This window comes from Haemorhous mexicanus, chromosome 1 (assembly GCF_027477595.1).
Source record: "Haemorhous mexicanus isolate bHaeMex1 chromosome 1, bHaeMex1.pri, whole genome shotgun sequence".
Classification (NCBI taxonomy): Eukaryota; Metazoa; Chordata; class Aves; order Passeriformes; family Fringillidae; genus Haemorhous; species Haemorhous mexicanus.
In genome coordinates, this window is record NC_082341.1 from 43,851,374 (window position 1) to 43,871,945 (window position 20,572).

Genomic DNA, 20,572 nt, shown 5'->3' on the forward strand with positions numbered 1-20,572 from the left:
TACACATATGGAATGTGACAGTCTGGAAAGTCTGAGTCTGCAAAGAAATCCTAAAGAGTCTTCTACTTATACACCCAAAAATCAATAACCTACAGAAACAATGTGGTCTGTAATCCATTACACTGAAAGCTCTGGAGAGCAATAGGAGCCACATGGCACAGAGCCATATGTATTTAAATTGAATGCCTTATAAAATGATATGAATAAACATATTGGAATAACACATCCACTTCTGTAAATTTACAGGTTGCACCAGCTGGCAGATTAAAAAATAAGAAAGCAAGAAGCTGGAAGAGTTTTGATCACCAGGAATATCTGAACCAATGGACTGTGTGGATATAGATATGTTTGAAGGCATCTGCTCTTCCCCTTACAAGGTAAGGCACAAATGGATTTCTCTGCTGCTTTGTGTCTCTTCAGTGCAGTGCAGCTCCTTTCTGTGGCACTGCCCAAGATGGTAGTGGAGGCGTTCTCCAAAGCTTGTTCAACCTAGAGGCTGACTGCTAATAACTGTGGCCTGTTATTAACTACATAAATGGATGATATGCAGACCCAAAAAAGCCTAAATTTTCAAAACCCAATGATGAATTTGGATCCTTGGGGCCTGTAAAATTCAAAGTTTTACCATATGAAGTACCTGCTCAGATAGCTCTACAGGTTGTCTATTTTTAGCATGTGCTAATAGAAGACCTTCCTGCTCACCTAAGGCATCTTTTTTATGGGCTTATTAATTGCTGTAGATTGAAGTAGACTTGAAACCTTTACGTAGTGTAGCAGCTAATCAGGAGAAAAGGTCTCTAAACTAGGTGCCATAAAATGTCTCTGACTGGAGATGCAAGTTGTGTCATTTTCTTTGCATAGTTTTTGTGTTTCACTTTCAGGATTGTTATATGGTTTGTTTACAAAACCTGCTTGATTTTCCTACTTTTTTCCCTACCAGTAAAAATAATTACTGGTCTAAACTGAAGGTGATAGATTTGCTGGGCATCTTTTGCCTAATGCCCAGATATACTCTCATTTACTCTGAATGTTTCCTTTACTGAGTTACTTTCAGGGAAGGTAAAACACAGAATTTCAAAAAGCTGCTTGAAGCTGGTGGAAACATTTGAGAAATACATGAACAGAGCTTGTTTTAAAGTAAAATTTCTCATTTTCGTGATGATGTTGTTCTGCATGTCTGGGAAGTGGCTATGTGGGACTTCATATTTAATAATCTGGATCAACACACGTTTGCTACAAAGCAAATGCAAAACCATACCAGCTCTGTATGGTATTGTTCAAGAGCTCAAATCAGGCAGCTGAGCAGTTGGAAAAAGAGGCATCTGCAATTGGGCTTAGCTGGTCTCTGCTTTAACCCAGAGAGGCTGAAGAGAGGACTTTCAGTTCAAGTCAGTGCAACACTTAATTTCTCCATTTTCCCCAGCCAGTGTTAAATGATAAGGCAACAGTCCTGTGCAGTGCTCTGCCATTGCTTCTGTTCTGTATGGAAATATGACCACCAGTGTTATCAGCCTGGCATTTCCATGAGTGCGAGATAACCAGTCTCCTTCTTTTGTGGAAGAACTAAATTGAAGAGATCCTTAGGTGGGGAATGTAACAGACTGTGGCACTGCATCCTGTAGATATATAGTGGGGGGGCTCCCTTGCATGCTGAAATAACAGGAATGACATGTATAAAGTATTCAGAAAATGCAAAGATAAGCAATAGCTGATACAACTTAAAAGGAAAAACACGTTCAAACTCTTGAGCACTTGGGACATTCCGGTAATTTTCCACAACTCTTGTTAGGAAGGAATGTACATGGATCATAAAGAACTGTAGGATCTGGTCTAGAGAGCAGGCATTTCTTTAGAGAGTTTTATTTCATCTACCAGATGGTTGTGTAACCCCTGGTGTCCACACTCAAGTGCCCCAGTGGAATCTGTTTTGCCACCAGTTGTTGCCAGCTCCCACAAGTACAAATGCCTGCTGGTCTGTGCTTTCCTGTTTAAACATCTTTACACGAGGTGTGTGCAGGGGGGTGGGGAGTGGCAGCTTTGGTTCTGCCTATGTGAAGGGACAATGCCATTTCCTGTGCCACCTTGCCTGCTTTAATCATGTCCTTCTCTGGATCAGAGCTTCCTGAGTTTGTGCTTCTTGGCACAGCCGGGAGCCCAGCCTTGGACAGGGCCTCTGGCTGTTGCATGGCAAGTAATCCTTCCAAATAGGATTTGCATTCTTGCAGCAGCCATTCTGGGATAGAGGCTGAATACATGGAGGCAAATTGTGCTTACACAGACATAGCCCAAGCCCAGCCATTCAGAGCACCAGTCAATGACAGAGTTGCACACAAATTGAGTATCTGAGTATCTGAAGAGAACTTGTACTAGTGGCTAAGAAAAATGTACAGGGTCAGAGTATTCTGCAGTGTCTTAGTTAACTGGATTTATTGGTGCTGCTTCACAGCAGAAATGTTGTTAGAGTAGCAGAGTTGCTTTGTTACTTTTCATTTGCCAAAGGCTGTCATCCCTGCAGTGCTGCTGTGTGGAAATGTGAGCTTGCAACTCAGCTACCTCTGTGAATCGTCTTGGTCTTCACCTAAAACTTCATTGCTCTTTCAGTGCTGTGCATGCCCTGTTTTAAAGCACCTGAGATGATCTACTACAGTGACTCTTGGTATTGGTATAGTATGTATAGCAGAGTTTGTATAGTATATGTTGTATAATGATTTGTGATGGTAGCCTGCAGCTGTTGGATAGAAAAAATAACTGGATGTAATAGTCACTTAAATCGAAGCCAGACTTTGAATTCCTGAGCTTTTAAATTGTGATTTATTTGTGGGCATTATCTTGATAGCCTTTTGGCTGTGTTTATCCAGTTTTGGCCTAGAAATGATTGAAAAAACAGACAAAGCTTAGGAACTGAAGGAACAAACGACCTTCTGGTTTATACCCAACACAGAAACTCCAATATTACAAGAAGCTATGTGAGTTTCAGTTAATATTCACGTCATGAAAATGAAGGCCTGAAAACCTCTGAAAATCCTAGATTAGAAAAGTTAAAAATGGAATAAACATTTTCTTCAATTCATCCAAATATTTTTGTATCTCTAGTTTTGTTGTGGGTTTTTTGTTTGCTTGTTTATTTCCTCTGTGGAACATAAGGACACATTTTTTCTCCATATTGAAGCACTGGTAATTTTTAATTGAAACATTTATTTTTAAACTAAGGTTAGCTGAATCAAAATGAGTTCACTTTGCTAGGAGTTTGCAGTCCAGCAAAAGACTTTCTCATACTTACATTTAAAAAAAATATTTTCTAATGACTTAGTCCTGTCTTCCTCCTTTCTGGTGTTCTGAATTTTATGCTCCTATTATTCACTTTTCTAGCCTTGATGCAGCCTCAGTTGTTCTGCATACCATGTTGGGTCCCACATAAAGAGAAAGTGCATCTTTTTGCAAAGAATATATGATCAAAGAGGCAAGAAAGATTAGATGGGTATGACCCAGGAGCATAGGGACAGTGAGACATTTTTCATCGGCATAGTAAGCAGTGCCTTCAGGAACCTGCAGGCAGCCATTTACATACACAACTCAGTAGCCTTGAGGTGATGGTGTTTTAAGGTGGTGGAGAATCAAAGCCTTTCATCCATGCAAGTGGGGAAGGATCTGAAGAACTGCTCATCGTGTCACTGTAGTACTCCATCTATGCTGTTTTGATTTGAATAAGAGCAATTTGATTTAAATCAGCTTGGAAATGGGAGCAGGTTCTTGGCAGTGGGGGAAGCCTTTTCCTTTTGGAAGTGAATGTGACATACAGCTCACCTGTCCTGCTGTGTAATTTGTCCTGACATTTGCTGGCACAGTAAGTTCTTACTAACTGCAGTGACATTTGCCCTGTGTGACATAATTCGGAACACTTTTTCATAATACTTCCACTTGAACTGAAAGCAGCCAAACTGTCTTTTCTAATTTCAGCCCTCTTGATCCCTCGTCCCCAGTGATAAAATCTGCCTTGCAGTGTTTCTCAGTGCTGCCTGAAGTAAAAAAGATGAGATAGCAGCTAGCAACGCCAGGTTTTTCCCTTGTTGCTACTCTAGAGCATGCTAGAAGTCACTGATCCTTTATGAGCCAAATCCTGAAGGAGTTAGCTTCACAAGTCAGGCCTCCCAAAGCAGACATTAAGATGCAGAAGTAACAACAGAGACGCCTGATAATCAGGTGTGTTTGTTCTTGCCTCTATTACTACTTACACTGGTCACTAGTCACTGAATATTATATTTAAAACCCATCAAAAGGAAAATGGTATGAGCAAAGTTTACAGTCTAAACATGCAAAAAGCATTTTTTTGGTTTTGATGGGGAATTGTTTCAACTTTGTTTTCAATTTATTTCTAAAAGAAAAGCATTCAGTATTCTTCAGTAAAGAATACCGACACACTTGTTGCTACTCGTTCATGTATTCAAGCTGTGTGTGAGATGCAGCATTTATTTCTTGATGATTAGGTGGAAAATAAAGTTGTTTTGATAGCATTGTGTTCATGTTGGTGACACTGAATGTACATAATTCACTCCACTTTGTGATCTGGCCCGGACAGGTTTGATTACTATTTATATCACTAGCAAGTGACAGTGTATCTTTTGGAGCGGTAGGAGACAGTGGGGATGAAAAGTCTTTTGGGTGCAGTTAAATGTTGCCAAGTGTGGTGGGGAATTCACCATTAAGTGGAGGAAGTCTGGGATTATGGTCTGTTGCTCAGTATCTGGTATGAAAAACAAACTGGTATACTGTGTAAAATCAGACTGTGAAATCTGATAAAAAGATGAATTTGCTATGAGACTAATCTAAGAGGGCCCATCAGTACTGGCAGAAAGAAAGAAGCAGGAACCTGGCTATGCAGGATGTCATAGTGCTCCCTCTGGTTTCTTACCAAACATAGCAATGAAAGCTGGAAGACTTTTAGGTATTTACTTACATAGCCTCAGGTTCCTCACAATCCATAATGAGCCATAGTTTTGAGGACAGCCTTGTATCAGCTCTGTGGGGTGGGGAAATGCCCTTATCCCACCCCCACATACAGATGGCCACTGAGATTAGCCCAGGATCATCATGCAAAGCAGAGAACTAAATTCCACTTCTAAAACTAAGCACCAGACCTGGCTATACTTTTACAGGGTTGGGCTGATTTTTCTGTAGAATGAGTGGGCCATACCATACCTGTCCTCAGATTAAGGATCCGTCTGTTAAGTTTCAGCTGTGCATTTCTGGGTCAGATTTAAAGTGAGTAAAAAGGTCACACTTCAACTCTTTGCTCTTCAGGAAGAGAACTGAAAATAGTAAATGGAGAACAGAGAGCTACAGAAATTCAAGAGACTCAGTTTTCAAGAAGCAGGACACACTGAACTTCTAATCTGTCTGCAAAGGTGAAATTGCAGCTGAGAGAGCATCACTTTGTGCTAAAGAGGTCCCTATAAATGAAGATCCTCGTACAGGAAATTAAGTCAGTATAGAAAATCTATACAGGGTGACTTGTGTATTTGTTTTTGTATCTGTGCTATTAATTGCATGTTAGATTACTAGAAGGGAATTTTTAATACTCTATTTGTGATTTAACCTTTTCTTTTTTTGTTTCTGTTTTTCTCTTGTTTTTTATACTTCCTTACATGTGTGTGATGATTGCTTAGATTTAGATGTTAAACTGCTTAAAAACAAGCCTTTGCAAAAGAAAAGTAACATTCTTTTTAAAAACCTGTCTTTTGGCACTTAGCGTGCCAACAGCAGTGCTAAGAAGTTAAGGGAATGCCTGCAAGTAGGCAGGGAGAAGCACTTGAAGTGAAATTTCACTTATGAAAGCCAGCATCCTCTTTTGCAACTAGTTGGGGATGTTTATGGCTGTGAAAAGCTTGCTGACTGCCGAGCTGTCGAATCAAAGTGCTTAAAAAGTTGGGAAAGATTTTGACTTCTGTATGTTCTGTAAAAGCCTGTTTTCATGCATTTCAGAGTGGGATTCAAAGTTAAACTGTTGGCTTCTTTCTAAATGTGTACAGACATGGGAAACTGATAGATATTATGCACTATGTCAGAAGAAACCACAGTGGTGGTTTTTTGCTAGAAAGTGAGATGAAAGATGATCTGAACATTGTCTTACCTGCAGGATCTGCTTTGGGTTTTTTTGCATGGCTTTAGCTAATTTCCTAATTATCTTCCTTAAATATTTCCTTTGGTTGAATGGAGTAATGGCTTGACTTTGGGAATGAAATGAGGGGGTGGAAATACATGTGCAGTTGCTGAAGCTCCAGATTGTTAAAAATGCAGACGGCTAGTATTATACAACTTTGGTCTCATTTGAACAACATGATCAGCAGGCAGCATTGTCTAGGCATCCTAGTGAACTACCAAATAAGTATTTAATTCCCTAAATCCTTTATTGTGGTTGTCTTTTGTATGCATCAATGTCATAACTCGTTCTCTTTTATAGCTATTCAAAGAAAAGGTTGGTCCTTTTTTTAAAGTTATGTTCTTTGTCCTAATCCTTTTTTTGGACTCTGATGAATTGTACGTCTTGCTCATTTAGCTGCATCCAGTGCTGACTTTCCTTGCTCAGCTTAGTCAAATTTTGTTTATAGGATATATTGTCTATAAACTTCAGGTAGTTCAGCTGCTCTGCCTTTTATGCTGAATCTTTTTTAATTTTCCACACCATTGTCTGGAAGAGACTTTCAAAGCTAAGAATGACATCAGAGAGTCATCTTGTTCTGTTCTTTCTCATTTGGTGTTATTAGCTGCTCATGCCTTATCTTACGGTAAAGTCAACTCCAAAAATGGTGCATGTAAAGTCTTATTCTCAGAGCTTTTCTTTAAATTGAAAGATGTTTTACCTATCACTATAAAGATACTAATTTGCAATTGTTTCTTTCTCTTTTGAAATGTCATCTTCATGCCCTTGAGTACAGTCTCTCTTAACACGATGTCTTAGGCAGACAATGTTTATTTTATTTTCGCATTCTGTCACAACCTAATAGCTTTCAGAATGGAAGCTGTCAGGTACCAATTGGCAGGAGCTGCCACACTTTAATTTTGTACTTTCTTTGGCAATTTAATAATACTGTTTCTCAATAGTAGTCTGCATCTTTCTTCATCTTTCATTAAGGCAAGGCATCATTTATGACTTTACCCTTTTGGAGGATGTGACATCTTTCTTCCTTCCCCTTAGGCTGTTGAAATTCTTCTTTGATCTTCCTGCACCTTTCCAGGTTAATTTTAGTTGTCTGCTTACGGGTGATCAATCTGTTTTTATCCAGCTTTACACTAAGTGGAATCTTCTTTGTGTTTCCCTCCTGGGACTGTCTCATCCCTTGAACTTTTGCTCTGTGGAAAAGTAGAAATATTCTGCTTCTCGATCACAAAAATATTAAACACATTTTCATGGTAGTAGGTAGGTTTTTTTGTGTCTTACTTAGGTAAGACACAAAATGCATATCAAAGAGATTTACATGGTGTCTCAATCTAATACTAGCATTGCTATAGTCCTGTGCTATACGTACTAGGCATGGCTAAAATCATGTCTGTCTTTTGCAGCACCAATTTTATGTGTATATGTATATGAAACCTGTGCTTTGTGCTCTTCATACACTTGTATAAAACTTCCCAGTGACTTTCAGCTGGGTATCTGCTGTTTCCAGTCTGGTTCCATACAGAATCTCTTCTAATATAATGTTGCCAGTCTCAAGTTAGGTCTCAATAATTCAAGTTGCAGAACACCTGACTTCCAGGCTTGGAAGAGTGAAGGAAACCTGGAATTTGTTAAAAAAATTTTGGCAAGAAGTGAAGGTGGTAATTTTCAACAACCCAGCCAGAAATAGGTTGAGAAGACTTAACGCCTGGTTTCTCTCTGATGTAATTGGTATAGTGTATTTAAAGTAAGCTCAGAAATAAAAGAATGAAATTCATATGCTGGACACATGGCAGATCAGAGCAAAGCAGTCCTAATGAAATAGCAGTCCTTTCTCTCTTCACATTAGCAGCTGCTGGGACAGAAGTGCTGTGATTTTCTCCTGCACAGGTAGAAAAGGCACAGAAAAGTGATGTAAGGGAAATAGTCCTTAAAAATTTCCCTAGAGTGTTCACTTTCAAGTATGGAAACGGTCTAGACTGATCAGTAGATCAATTTAGGCATAGAAGAAGCCATTCTGCAGATCTTTCCCTGCAAAACTGCAGAAAGTTTCTAACTACCTCAGATATTAGAGGCACCAGCTCATCTAAGGTGTGCATGTGTTTCAGTGAAGCAAAAAAGAAATAATTGGCTACTTTCCCAAACGTGTGTTTAGTTTTTAAGCACCGTAGGGTGCAGAGTACCAGCAGAGCTCCCTAAGAATTAGGTTTGGCTAGATGGTTGCTGGCAGTGACTTCTTCTTAAAAGGAAAGGTGATTTTAGATACCAGCAACTAATGGTAGAAAGCCAGTCTAGCACTCAGTCTGATAGCACAGCCGTGGAAGTTTGGTGCCGAGGCGGGAGCTTGGGAGAGACAGTCGGGAAGGCGTTGAGGGGGTGGGAAGATAATTTTCACACTCTGCACAAGTAACATAAGCTCTGTGTTTAATCTAATATCCTGAAATCTGACATGGATAGCTATCCTCAGGGGATATTCACAGACTAATTGTAAGTTCTTTGAGGAGAGGAGAACTCACTGAAACATTGCAGGAAGGGTAGCTGTGAAAATTTTTCCACACTTTTTTTTTCAGTGCTTCTTATCTCCGGTTTAACCCTTTGTACTACAGAATTGCCTTCATTATCCCTGTCTGATATAGAATACATTCGTGGGTTATGACAAACACTCAGACCCATTGCAACAATGGGATCATTCTCTATTTTTCTTCAAACTTCCAGTAATATTGTTCAGTGGCTGTGGCACACAACCTTGCAGTGATGCAATGACCTAGCCTCAGGCTTTCCCGATGTTTTGTGTGCAATAATTTAACTTTACAATACACTTCTGAGGCAGCCTCTGACCTGTGTTAGGCAGTGCTTGGTGAGTAGTTATATTGTAATTATGTTAGCTGTTTATGAGTGGAAGTAGGGTGTTGGGTGAAATCATGGAAGCTGGCCCCGTCACATACCGTATATCCTCCTCCCAAGGTCTTAACACTGTGATGACAGGAATGACAAAAAACGAAACTATGAGTCTCAACTCCTGTGAGAGTGATTTCATCATTGGGCAGTGTCTCTTCCCTTAGGACCTTCTGTGTATTTGCTTTATCCTACCTTCTTTCTACCTTTGTTGCAAAGAAGTAGCCTGACTCTAAATAAAATTTTAAATGAAGTTAGTTGCAATAATACATCTCTTCCACGGGGGTTTGCATTGGCTTTCTTTTTAAGTTAGAAGCATTAGGAAATTATACTGAACTCCTTGCTGTGTAGTCAATACTGCATGAAAATTGAAAACATTCAAGCACCTTTTTGGAATGGAATGCCCTTACTGATGTTGCAAGGCAATTGAGTTCTGTTAGTTTTGTTTGTTGAAAATCGACCAAAACACAACACCATTTTTTTCCCCTCATCCCTGTGTCACAACCCTCAGGTTTTTTTGTGTAGATTTTAAAAGCTAAGATTCCCATTCTTTAGAGAGCCTGCACAACTTCACTCTGCTATCGTTTGGATTATCATGTGAGGTGTAATCAGGTTTTTTATACCGTATAATAATTTTTGCATTCTAAATGCAATAAAACTTGCAAAACATGATCACCAAAGGACTGTTAAAGCTGATTTCTTATCACTGGAGCTTAGAAGGTGTAGCTGACAGCTGGGAATACATGTAACTAGGTAAAGGTCAGAAGTAATCCACCTCTTTGCATTCTGGCATTGCAGACCCGTTCTAAATACAGTAACTAGCTGCAGAGGTGGGTTCTGTTCAGATCTCCCTCCTGGCATACACAATGTGATGAGAAAAGGAGCTAATGAAAGCTTAGTTTTTTGTTTTGAGAGGGCTTGTCCAATTCCTTTTACTAAAGACCAGGCTGCCCACTGCTTTGCTTTAACATCACCATCGTCTAAAATAACATATTGACTACTCCAGAATAATACACTGACCACAAATCCTGGTCAGGAACAGTAAAAGTAGCTGATACCATAATGCTGCATGGGAAGGGGAGCAGCTGTTACAGCTGTAATTTATTTATTTATTTTAAAATTGTAATTTGGTTTTGCTTTTGTTTGATTTGGAGGTGGTTGGTTTTTTTTTTTATTTCAGTTTGGTTTGCTTTTTTAACTTGGTATTGGAGATGCCACCTCAGGGGAATCCATAGGGACATATTCTCATCTATGCAGCATTTTCTGCTGTGAGGATGATCAAGTCCCTACTTAGTATGAGGCAATCTCTAGTAATTTATGCCTGTATCTTGGCTGCAGATTACAGACTACATCATGCATATTTTTGGAAAAGTACATGAGATTTCTTACTGAAATTAAAAGTAAACTTTCTATTGACTTAAGGGTTGAAACTAGTTTTGGTGGTTTTGTATAGCTGTTTTCAATGATTTGGACAGGACTAATCACAGGAGAATGATGAAGATTTAACAGCAAGAAAATAGGGTTAATTAGGAACTGTGGGGCGCTACAATGACCCTAGAGATCACTGAAGTAGGCATGGCTTTTGTTGAACATGAGACTGCTTTCTTGTCTCCCAAACAGTTACACCTCAAAGTGTGGATAAAGCTCGTGCAAAATGTGCTTCTCCAGAAGGTGTCATTGATCAAGATAAAGAAGCTTATTTTTTGTTGGTTTCTGTTTTGGAACTATTTGAATAAACATGAATCAGTTACTCTTCTCCCATTGACTTGTGAGTCAATGTGAGGGATTTTGATCCTATGTTATTAATGATCGTAGTTTTAACTGCAATGTTTTTATGCAGTGCCTTTGGTTGGACTCCTTTCAGAGTTTATTTTTGTTACTTTATGTACTACAGTATTGCTTAGCACATTTGAAAATTATATTTTGCTCAAACTCAGAATTTCTTCTGTCATTTTGCAGTAAAACAATGTTATGTTGCCTTATAATCTTCTGAAGAACACCATCACTTGATTCCAGTATAATTTCTGTTTATTTAAAAGGCTGACACATTATAGTTCACTTTAGATAAGAAAAAATTAATGAACACTCCAGGAACATCAGGGATGAATGATGAGTGTTAGTCATCGCCACAACTTTTCTCTTTACTCCTTTTCCCTCAAAGGAAGGAAAAATTCAACTATTTATATTTTTATTCTTCTTTATTCAGTGAAGATATAGTTCAAAATGCATTAATAGCTTACTGCAGAGTGCCATGGAAGTCTAATAAGATAACAAATTACCTTTAAAACTAGGCAACTTTCTGTACTTATTCTTGATTCTGGACCATGTACTTTCAAGGCTATGTACTTAAGCCATTGTCTTCTCAGATAGTTTCTCCCAGTTATTAAAAAAAAGGGTCACTGTTTGGTATGAACAGGAGTATAGACTCAGGTTTCAAAATAATTTATCTATTCTGATCTGTGAAATAAAATACCAGTAGTTTAATATATTTTTTAAATTAATAATTACAGTGTATTTTTACTGTCTTTCAATTAACATAATTCAACAGCAGATGATGAAAAAGATCATAGATAACTCAGTTCATGGCTGTGCCAAAGCAGGATTGTTACTGGTGTCATATTTTCCATTACGTTGCCCAGTACACTTTTTGGTAACTTCAAGGACAGCTTGCCCCTAATTTCCTCCTCCTGTCTAAGGTTGAGGTTCTTAAATGAGTTTTATTAAGAGGCTCATTCTTTGTTGCAGTCAGAAGTTGATCAATGTAAAATGACATTTGCTGAGATGAGTCCATGTGTTTTGTGTAATGGAGCAGTTATAAACCTTAGTGACAGGATGGTGCAACTGGAAGAGAAAGCATGTGACCCCTTGACTTCTAAGGGTCTGAAAAGGTAGAAGTGTTGCTTCTTGAAGGTCTTATCAGAAGGTTTATTAAGTGATTGGTTTACAGACTCTGCACTAAACATTGAGCTTTGTGTTCCAACCTCCTGGGAGAATTCACTGGCAAGTAGGTTTCCTGATTAGCCAGGAAAAGTTGTGAATTCAGTCCCTCATCATGGAAGTGGGTGTATTTCTTTAACAGAATTACTAACCTTCTTGTAATCTAGAGAGAGAGGCTGATCTATAGTATGAGTCTTTTCCCATTCTGTAACTCTATCCATGTGAAAGGAGTGGCAGCTCCTCCTACTCATATAAAGTCACCTTAATCCAGGTAAAACTTCTTTTCTCCTCTCTTCTTCACCACAGCCCACCAGACTTACTCCTCAACTAAACCTTTAGTTGTATTTAAAAGATTACTTTAAAAATGTTTCCTTTACTTTCTGCAAAATGACATTCAGTCTCTTCCAGAAATAATGTTCAGTGTGAAAGTGCTTCAGGTGAGCCCTTTCTTCAAGCAGAAAGCTTTTGCACTCTGTTCTTTTATTTAATAGAGGAAAACATTGAAGAAGTTATAAAACTTGAACCTCTGTGTCTTGTGTTGTCACTTAAACCAGCTACCATAAGTGATGACTGAAGGATGTTCAGTCCAGCATTTATCTTTCTTGATTAGCAGATCCATCACCTGAGTTTTGTTCTTCCTGACACTGAGGAAGTGGAGCTGCTTGCCCAGCCTTCTCAGTTCTGTCCAGCTAATTATCTCTGCAGGATTAAACGCAAACAGGCCAAAAAAGGCAAGCATGCAAAAAGCGTGGTTTATGCTTGGTTTTGAAAAGAGATGTTAGATACTTATTCCCATTTGTTCTCATTGTTAAGGAATTGTGCTGACAAAAGCTCTTTGCTCGTGAAATAAGAGGAATGGAAGGAGAGGGCGAGGCAACATTAATTGGACTGAAGGATGTGCATGTGGCTTGGCAAATTGAGCACGTGGAGGAGGTGGGGTCAGGGTTCCTGACTTCACAGCTGATAGACTGATGTTCTCAGTTTAACTGATTTACTCTGTGACACAGAGTACCTTGGCTCTTCTGTTACCTGATTTAATAAAAGGTTCTGCAGATTATTTTGTAAAATGCTTTGGGAAATTTGAATGAGAAGATTTATAGCTAGATAGGTACAGATGTAGAAATAAATACAGATATGCATCGTAGCCTACTCCAGTTACAGACCACAGCATTACTTACAGAGCATAGCATTACTGCCACGAGAGGAAAGGACTGAAAGAAATCCTATGGGAGCCATTAAGTAATTCCTTGAATCTTTTCATACATGTACTGGTGGTTGCTTTTGTTTAGCAACAAATGTGGGGTGGTACACAACTTAGTACTTGGATAGAGACAGAAGTGTGGGGAGAAAGGATCATTAGTTGAGGTTTTTTAATTCCTTTGTAACTTGTCATTAGAACCAAAATTAATTCTATCTCTCATCTAGAGCCCTAGAGTGTTAAGTCACTGGCATTTAAAATAAAAGATTTTCAATACCCAAGAATTATATCCTGAGGAGAAATAAAAAGGCTTTTTCAAACATGCTGTTCTTGAAAACAGGGTACGGGGTAGATAATTCCCTGGTCAGCTACAGGATGGCAATTTTTGCATGATTATAACAGCTCTTCTCTGAACACTTGTTTCTCCTATGGCTCATCAATTCCATTTGCAAATCAGTCAGTTTTTAAACCAATTTACTGGTTAACACATTTTAAAACTCTGTCTTAAAAACTATTTAAAGCTGTAGTGATCTGCCAAAAATAACACCAACCTGTTCTTCTGCAGCACTGTAGGATTCATTCCTTTTGCTTTGTAGCTTCCATGTATTTTTCTTTAGAATTATCTTTCGTCAGTTTCTGCTGTCCTTGTGGCAGTGGTGCTCAGATGGAGTAGAAAGCAAGAAGGGAGAGCTCCCTGAAAGCATTTTTGGTACACCACTGAGAGAGAAGCCTATTGGTGTGTGTCAGCAGGGACACAGGCAAGAGGTAACAGGTGGCGTGAAAGGAAATGTAAGAAGCCATGAAGGTACAAGGGAACAGCATTTGTTAAAGAAAGATAAGTACTGTCAAAGCAATGTGCAGGGAAGGGAGACAGCTGGGGACCTAAGGCAAAGGTGGTCAGAGCTTGCAAGTGGACAAATACCATTCTTCCCAGACAGAGCTTTTTGTGGGATGAGTGGCCCATAGTAATCTGCTGACTACTGGGGAAAAAGCTTTGGCCTCTTCACACTGAGCTGAAAGACCCTGTTTTTTTAGATCAAAAGACGAACAGACCTCTCAAGTAGTTTGGTTCATGTTTCTGCTTGAAAGTGTCCTGTGCCATTAGTAGATGGGTACAAACTGAAAGAGGGGAAATGTAGGTTCAATATTAGGAAGAAATTCTTTACTGTGAGAGTGGTGAGACTCTGGAACAGGTTGCCTAGGGAAGTTGTGGATGCCCCAACTTTGCCATTGTTCAAGGCCAGGTTAGATAGGGCTGTGAGCTACCTGGGAGGTGTCCCTGCCCGTTTTGGGACTAGATATCTTTAAGGTCCCTTCCAATCTCTTAACATTCTGTGATTCTACAATTAAGTCATGCAGTAAGGAGAAAAGCTGCAGGGCTGCAGCTGGGAGGTGTTTATTTTGCCTAACCAGTATGGCTGTATCAACATTAATATATGTGGCCAGCATGCCCAGGGTCACTCAGGCCCTGAGCACAGCTAGCTGCATGCAGCTCAGCTCTGTGTAATCAAGCATTTTTTAGTTTACAAATGATAGCCACCTGTAAACTGCTTGCTTGGTGGAGTATCTGTAGATTGCCAACTCCCAAAGTGTGTCTGGGAATTGTCAAATCCAGGACAGTGACCCTTTGAGTGATCTATCAGCATTGGTGATTGATTTCCAGCAGCCAGGGGGCCATAGGTTGGCTTTCTCTGAAGGGTATAGAAGGGGGTGGAAAGCTGACATTATAATGATAACGGAAGGTCAGAGGTAGGCAGTGAGGATGCACATTGAGTCACATTGATCTTGACATTCTTTACAGCCCAAAGCATTTTGGGTTGACTTTACTCCACCTTCAGGAACTGAGAATATTTTGAACAAGTTTTGCTTTTGAATGTCTGAAGTTTGTTTGAGCCTGAGAAGCTCGGTTGGAAAAGTGAACAGGGACAGATTGCAAGTCCTCTTCCACAGAACTGCTTCAGTTTTTTTCAGAACTCCCTGCACAAATAGAACAAGATTACTGGGACTTTATTCCATGAGGACCAGCTATGAAACAAGGCTAAAAAGAGGCACTTGTCTGTTGACTGCACAAGGAATTACACTTGCCAATGCCATTATGTGGATGTCATCCTAATGTCCATTTGCAGCAATGCTGTAAGCAAACTTATACCATGGTTTATTTCTAACTAATTAAAGTCTTATTTAGGAATGAGTAATGTGTACACCAGAATAATTTATTTATTTATCTAAAATCACAGAAGCAGGCATTTCATACTGAGGTCTGCTGCCTCTGCAGTGCAACTTATTATCCCAAAAATGATCTGGGGTTGCTTCTCTCTGAATTCAAGCATCTGTGACGTTAATGTTACTGCATTTTATAATTGGTACTTGATGGTTTAAGTGGATAATCAGCTAAGACATAAAGGCAGCTTACCAGGAAACAATTGAGAATTTAGGATAATAAGACTGATTAGACGCAGTGTTGTGCCAGTCTCATGCTAAGATAATTCTACTGAGTTGAAGTTGTACAAATAATGCTGTAAGATGCACAGTGGTCAGGCAGGCCCCCTTCACATATGCTTAACTGCCTGTCTTTGAGCAGACACTGGCTGAAAGGTAGTAAGCTCGTGTTAGTGGAAAAGATTATATGCTTCTCAAGTCTCGGATCATAGACATTGCTTTCCTGTGATCTTTGCTACTTCTTTCACAGAGGAGTTTGAAAAACAGTTAATAACATCTCAAAGCAGTCATCATCTCAAATGCTTTTGTCCTTTTATCTAGGCTCTTTATTTTAGATTAAAATATAAAGGGAGAAGTGTCTTGTCCGGTGTTACATAAGCCTGGTGGCTTCCAACATTCATTGGGAATGCTTGTGTGCTGCTAAAGCAGGTGTTGATGCTCTGTCGAGGAGGGAACTGAGGGCATTTTTCTGGTGGACAAGCACAAAACTGGCAGCACATAATTTGTGCAGGCTCCTAAATCAGGGCCCAAGCAGCAGAAGGAGCCACGTGCTCCACTTGAGCTGTTAGGTAAAGGTGAACAAAGAAAGCTTTATCTTACCTTTGGTACAAGGCTTCATGAGAACCAGTTTAGTCTGTCACAAAAGATACCAGCCTTTTTGTCTGGGTATCAAAGGAGGGTGACACAGCCTGGTGTGGAGGATGTTGCTGGATATAGTAGCACAGGAAGGAGACGACTCAGTCTTTTGTCCCAAGGGCTCATTCTGGCCCTGATTCCCATGGTCTAGGGATGGAAAGCGAATGGAGAGAGTTCAGGGATGATAATTACAAGTTTGTTTTTTTCTAGAGTGTGCTTCCCTGACACCAGGAAGTGCTTCTACTAAGAAGATTGACTTATCAGTATCTTATGCTGCTCTGGGATTCGCATAACCTGAATTGTTTGGATCCATTTCTCAGATTCCTCTGTACTTATTAGGCTCATGAAATCCATGCACTCCGAGGAGCATTTAATGCTGTCTCCAAAAGTGCTGGCTAATCCCCAAGTGCCTGTTTGGCATGCCCTTGACAACTTCAATGTCACAGGAGCAGCAGCTGGAGCTGTGTGTTCAGTGGCCATGTGATGGTAGGTTGGGGTGTGTTAGGCATATGCTGTGTGTTCAGGGCTGTTCAAAGGATTAATTTACATGAGCCATGCCACTGTACTAGTCATTTTCAGTCTGTGCTCATTACTCTGTCATGCTTAAGTACAACAAACTATTCATCATCTTTTTCCCAGTTTACTTTTCCCTCCAAAAATTCCTCAAGGGGAAAAAAAACCCCCATGCAAATAACAGAACAGCTTTCATGACTGGTTGGAGGAGAAAGAATGAATTAATTTCCCTAGCTTTCCTGTTCTAGGCTCAGTCTGGCACGAGCCAGCTGCCCAGTGAGTCTGGTTCATAGATGTGAGTGAGCCACAGTACGAGCAAAGACCCTGGGATGCGTGGGTGGGGAGCTTTTCTGAGATTATTAAGGTGGTGGGGAAAGAAAATTACTGTTTAGTGAAATGATTGCTTTTTTAAGCAATTTTGTAGAATGACTGCTTTTTGAGCTAATAGGGCCAGATTTCTTCTTTAGTTACTGACTATATATTGGGTTATTCTTTCAGGACTTTACAACAGACTTTTTTTTTCCATAATGGCACCTTTTTATTTGCTGTACAATAAGGGTTATTTCACTGTCTTCCAAGCATTGGAAGCTTCACTTTTTTTTTCTTTCTTTGATGTTAATAGATTTACTTTGTTGTTCTTAGGCTGAGAATTTTTTAATTATTACTTTGTTTGTAGAAGTATGGCAAAAGTCTGAAAACTGTTGTCCAAAAGGACCTGGCCCATGTTTGAATTTTTGCTTTGATGACATAGGAATTTCTGTCAAGGAAGGGAAAACTCTGGTCTCTTTGTCACTGAGAATATACCTGAATTGATTTCAGTAGAATCTGATGAAATTGGCATCAACCTTAACCACTGGAAAAGACACTTTGCATTATTGTCTTACTTCTTAATAACAGTACAGTGCCATTTCCATCAAGGTTAGACAATTCTGAAGTGTGCAAATAAATATCTGATGGCAACTGTGCCAGTGGATCAGCATGGCTCTGAGTCAGGAAGACTGAGATTCTGATTTCTGTTAATTTTTTGAAGTACCAACTCTCCATTGACCTGTCCTTCTATCCAGCTGCTATTGCCAAGCTACACCTTCACTTTCTAACAGACAACTTTTTCCTTTTGCCCCACATATTTCTGGAATGCTTGTTTTATTTGTTTGTGCATATATTTATGCATGTATTTAATAACTTATCTTACATCCAGCAAGAATCCAGCAATGAATCTCTATGAAGAGCTGACTGTAATTCATCCATGTCATCACAGCAGATTTTTCCAAGGAGAATTGGAAAATCCCACTATGAGAGTCACAGCCCAGCTGCACATCTTAAAAGTTATTGCAGCTCTGAACAAGAAAATGTTACAATTTAAATAATGAAGTGGATCTCAAACATTTTTATTGCAACCAAACAAATAGACACACAATGAACATGGCCCTGCCACTGTTGACTGACATAAAACATTAGGAAATGTCATATTTCATGGTGCAGTTAAACACCACACAGCCCTATCTCAGCGTGGATGTCACATTTATATTCTAACAGTTCTTTATGGTGGCCATGATTTTTATTGATGACCCTTGCTACCCATATAAAATGTTTTCTTCTTGCAACTGTGTTATCAAACTGACATCACCCCTCTTCTTTCCTATTCCACATCCACAGCAACTTTCCACAGCAGATGGATTCAGGCATTTCACCTGTTTGGCTGCTTTAACAAAACACATCACTCAGAGGTTAAAACTGCAAGGTGAAATTATAACATTTCTTACAGTTCCCCTCACAAAAATATATGTGGCACAGAACTTTATGGGAAGGAAATGTCATACCCAAATCTTACGTAACAAGAAAAACGAATCCATCTCTTGCTAAAAATGCTGATTTGAGGGGGCTGGGAGTGATCTCCGTTTTGATAATCAACTGAATACAAATCACTTGAAAAATATGAGCATTTGCCTTGTTCCTTTAGAGGAATTATACTAAACTTATGGTTAAATAGCCATTTCCACTATGGTCAGCCAAAGGCAGTGTTAAAGAAAGTTTGTTGTATTTCAGAGAAGCCAAATCAGCTCTCTCCAACAGTCAGTAGGAATAGGGGGGGTTTTGATTATTTTGGCACCTTTTACATCTTTATTCTTGCAAAGCTGGAAATACTGTGTGAATAGTGTCCCTCTGGGAAAAAAGTCTTATTTTATTTGCAGCCTGTCAGGAATGGAGAGATCTGAAAGCTGGTCAAAATGAAAACCAAAGAAAATTGTTTGGATTGGACTGCTGCCTGAAGAAAGCTTGCTACGAATACTGAACTGCGTATTACTTCATGTTAAAAATGCCCCCATTGTTCAAACTGTGTCTTAGCTAGTGGATTGAATTTTTTTAGGGATGTCAGCTGAAGGTGCATTCTATGTTGGGATGGGAATTTATTTGTATATTTTGTGGAAAGAAACCTGATTTGGATAGGAAAACTACTTATAAATGCCAGGTACATTTCATGGCTGAAATTTTAGTCTGGTAACCTACTGAATTTACAGTCAGAATTTAGTTTTAGGTGGGATGCAAAATAGAGCAGGTTAGATAATCTTTCTAGCTAGATGGGGGAGAGTATTTTCTAGGAATAAACAACTGACTGATTTTTCCCTTTTCAAAGTAGTTAATGTTCTCCAAGGTCTCTTCCACAACCTTTACAAGCAGAGCATAAACAGCAAGGGATGAATCTTCAGTGCATCACATTCATACCAGCCAATAAGAAACATTCTGCCTCTAAATGGTGCTGAGCCCTCACTGCACAGCAAGGCATTCATTGCCTGCACATGTGCAGCAGTTCTGCTTCTGTCCAGTTGTGTTGAACACTGCACTTTGGAAGGTTTTATCTACAGGGCAGGTCTTGTACAGTTGTCAAATGCATTTTTGTTATGAGGTAGTCCTCTGACCAAGGGTATTTAGCATCCCAGAAATTCCAAAGGGTTGAAACTTTCTTCTTTTCCTTGTCTGTAAAATCCCTCAAGTAGTAAAAAAAAAAAAAAAAATTATGTGAAGAGGAAAACAGAGTAGTGTTAATCACAGTTATCTGCTGTCATAGGCTTGGAATTCAAAGAAAGAAAGAAAGGCTGAAAATGTTGATGCTTCTGATGTGCTTTACTGCAAAAAAATTGCTCAGTCACATTGGCTGCAGGCTCTGTCCCTTTGCTTGTCCTCCTGCATGGGCTGTGCCACTCACAAATAGGATTGTGCTCTCCCTTGCTGAGTTCTGTGCAAGCTTGGTGTGGGTTCAGTTGGAAAACGGAAGATAAAAAAGCAGGTGTAGAAAATAGAATTATGTGTTCTCACCTGTTTTGTCTGAGGTAAAGCAAGTTGTTTACTGACCTTTTCTTGCTTTAATGATCTCTGTGTTCCATCTCTTATTCCAGGAAGCTTTGCTTATCTGCTTGCTGTACTTATGACTAGAAAGCATTAATTTGGACACCTGGATGACAAAGAATTGTTTATTTACACTTAAGCAGCTGCAGTGTTGGAGTGCATCCTTTGAGGATAAGAGCACATGATGGACACTAATTGGAAGACTTTGAAAACTGAGCAGGATCTGCCATGAATTATAACCTTGTGCTGTGCTCTGCACAAGATCTGTAAGATCAAGGCAGAAAGTCTCACTGAGAACTAGCACAGTTTCAGAGACTGCAAACAAAAAAGGCACTGGCAGTCCTAGAAATGCCTTACTCGGGGTGAATGGTAGACATGTATCTCAGCTGCATGGGCCTGAAGGAGAGGAAAAAATTCTGATGTGCTGCTGGGGAATTCTAAGCTGTGTTGTGTTAGTT

General features: G+C 39.4%; 1 protein-coding gene across 2 annotated transcripts in view; it reads left to right on the forward strand.

Annotated features, from left to right (window-relative positions):
• The first annotated feature begins 243 nt into the window (after window positions 1-243).
• Window positions 244-20,572, forward strand: part of TMEM108 (transmembrane protein 108) — a 154,105-nt gene continuing 133,776 nt past the window's right edge. Inside the window, exon 1 of one of the 2 annotated variants that reach the window (XM_059847645.1) lies at window positions 244-377. The gene's annotated coding sequence lies outside the window, so the exon portion shown is untranslated. The remainder of the gene's footprint in view (window positions 378-20,572) is intronic. The other variant, XM_059847636.1, reaches the window with a different exon arrangement.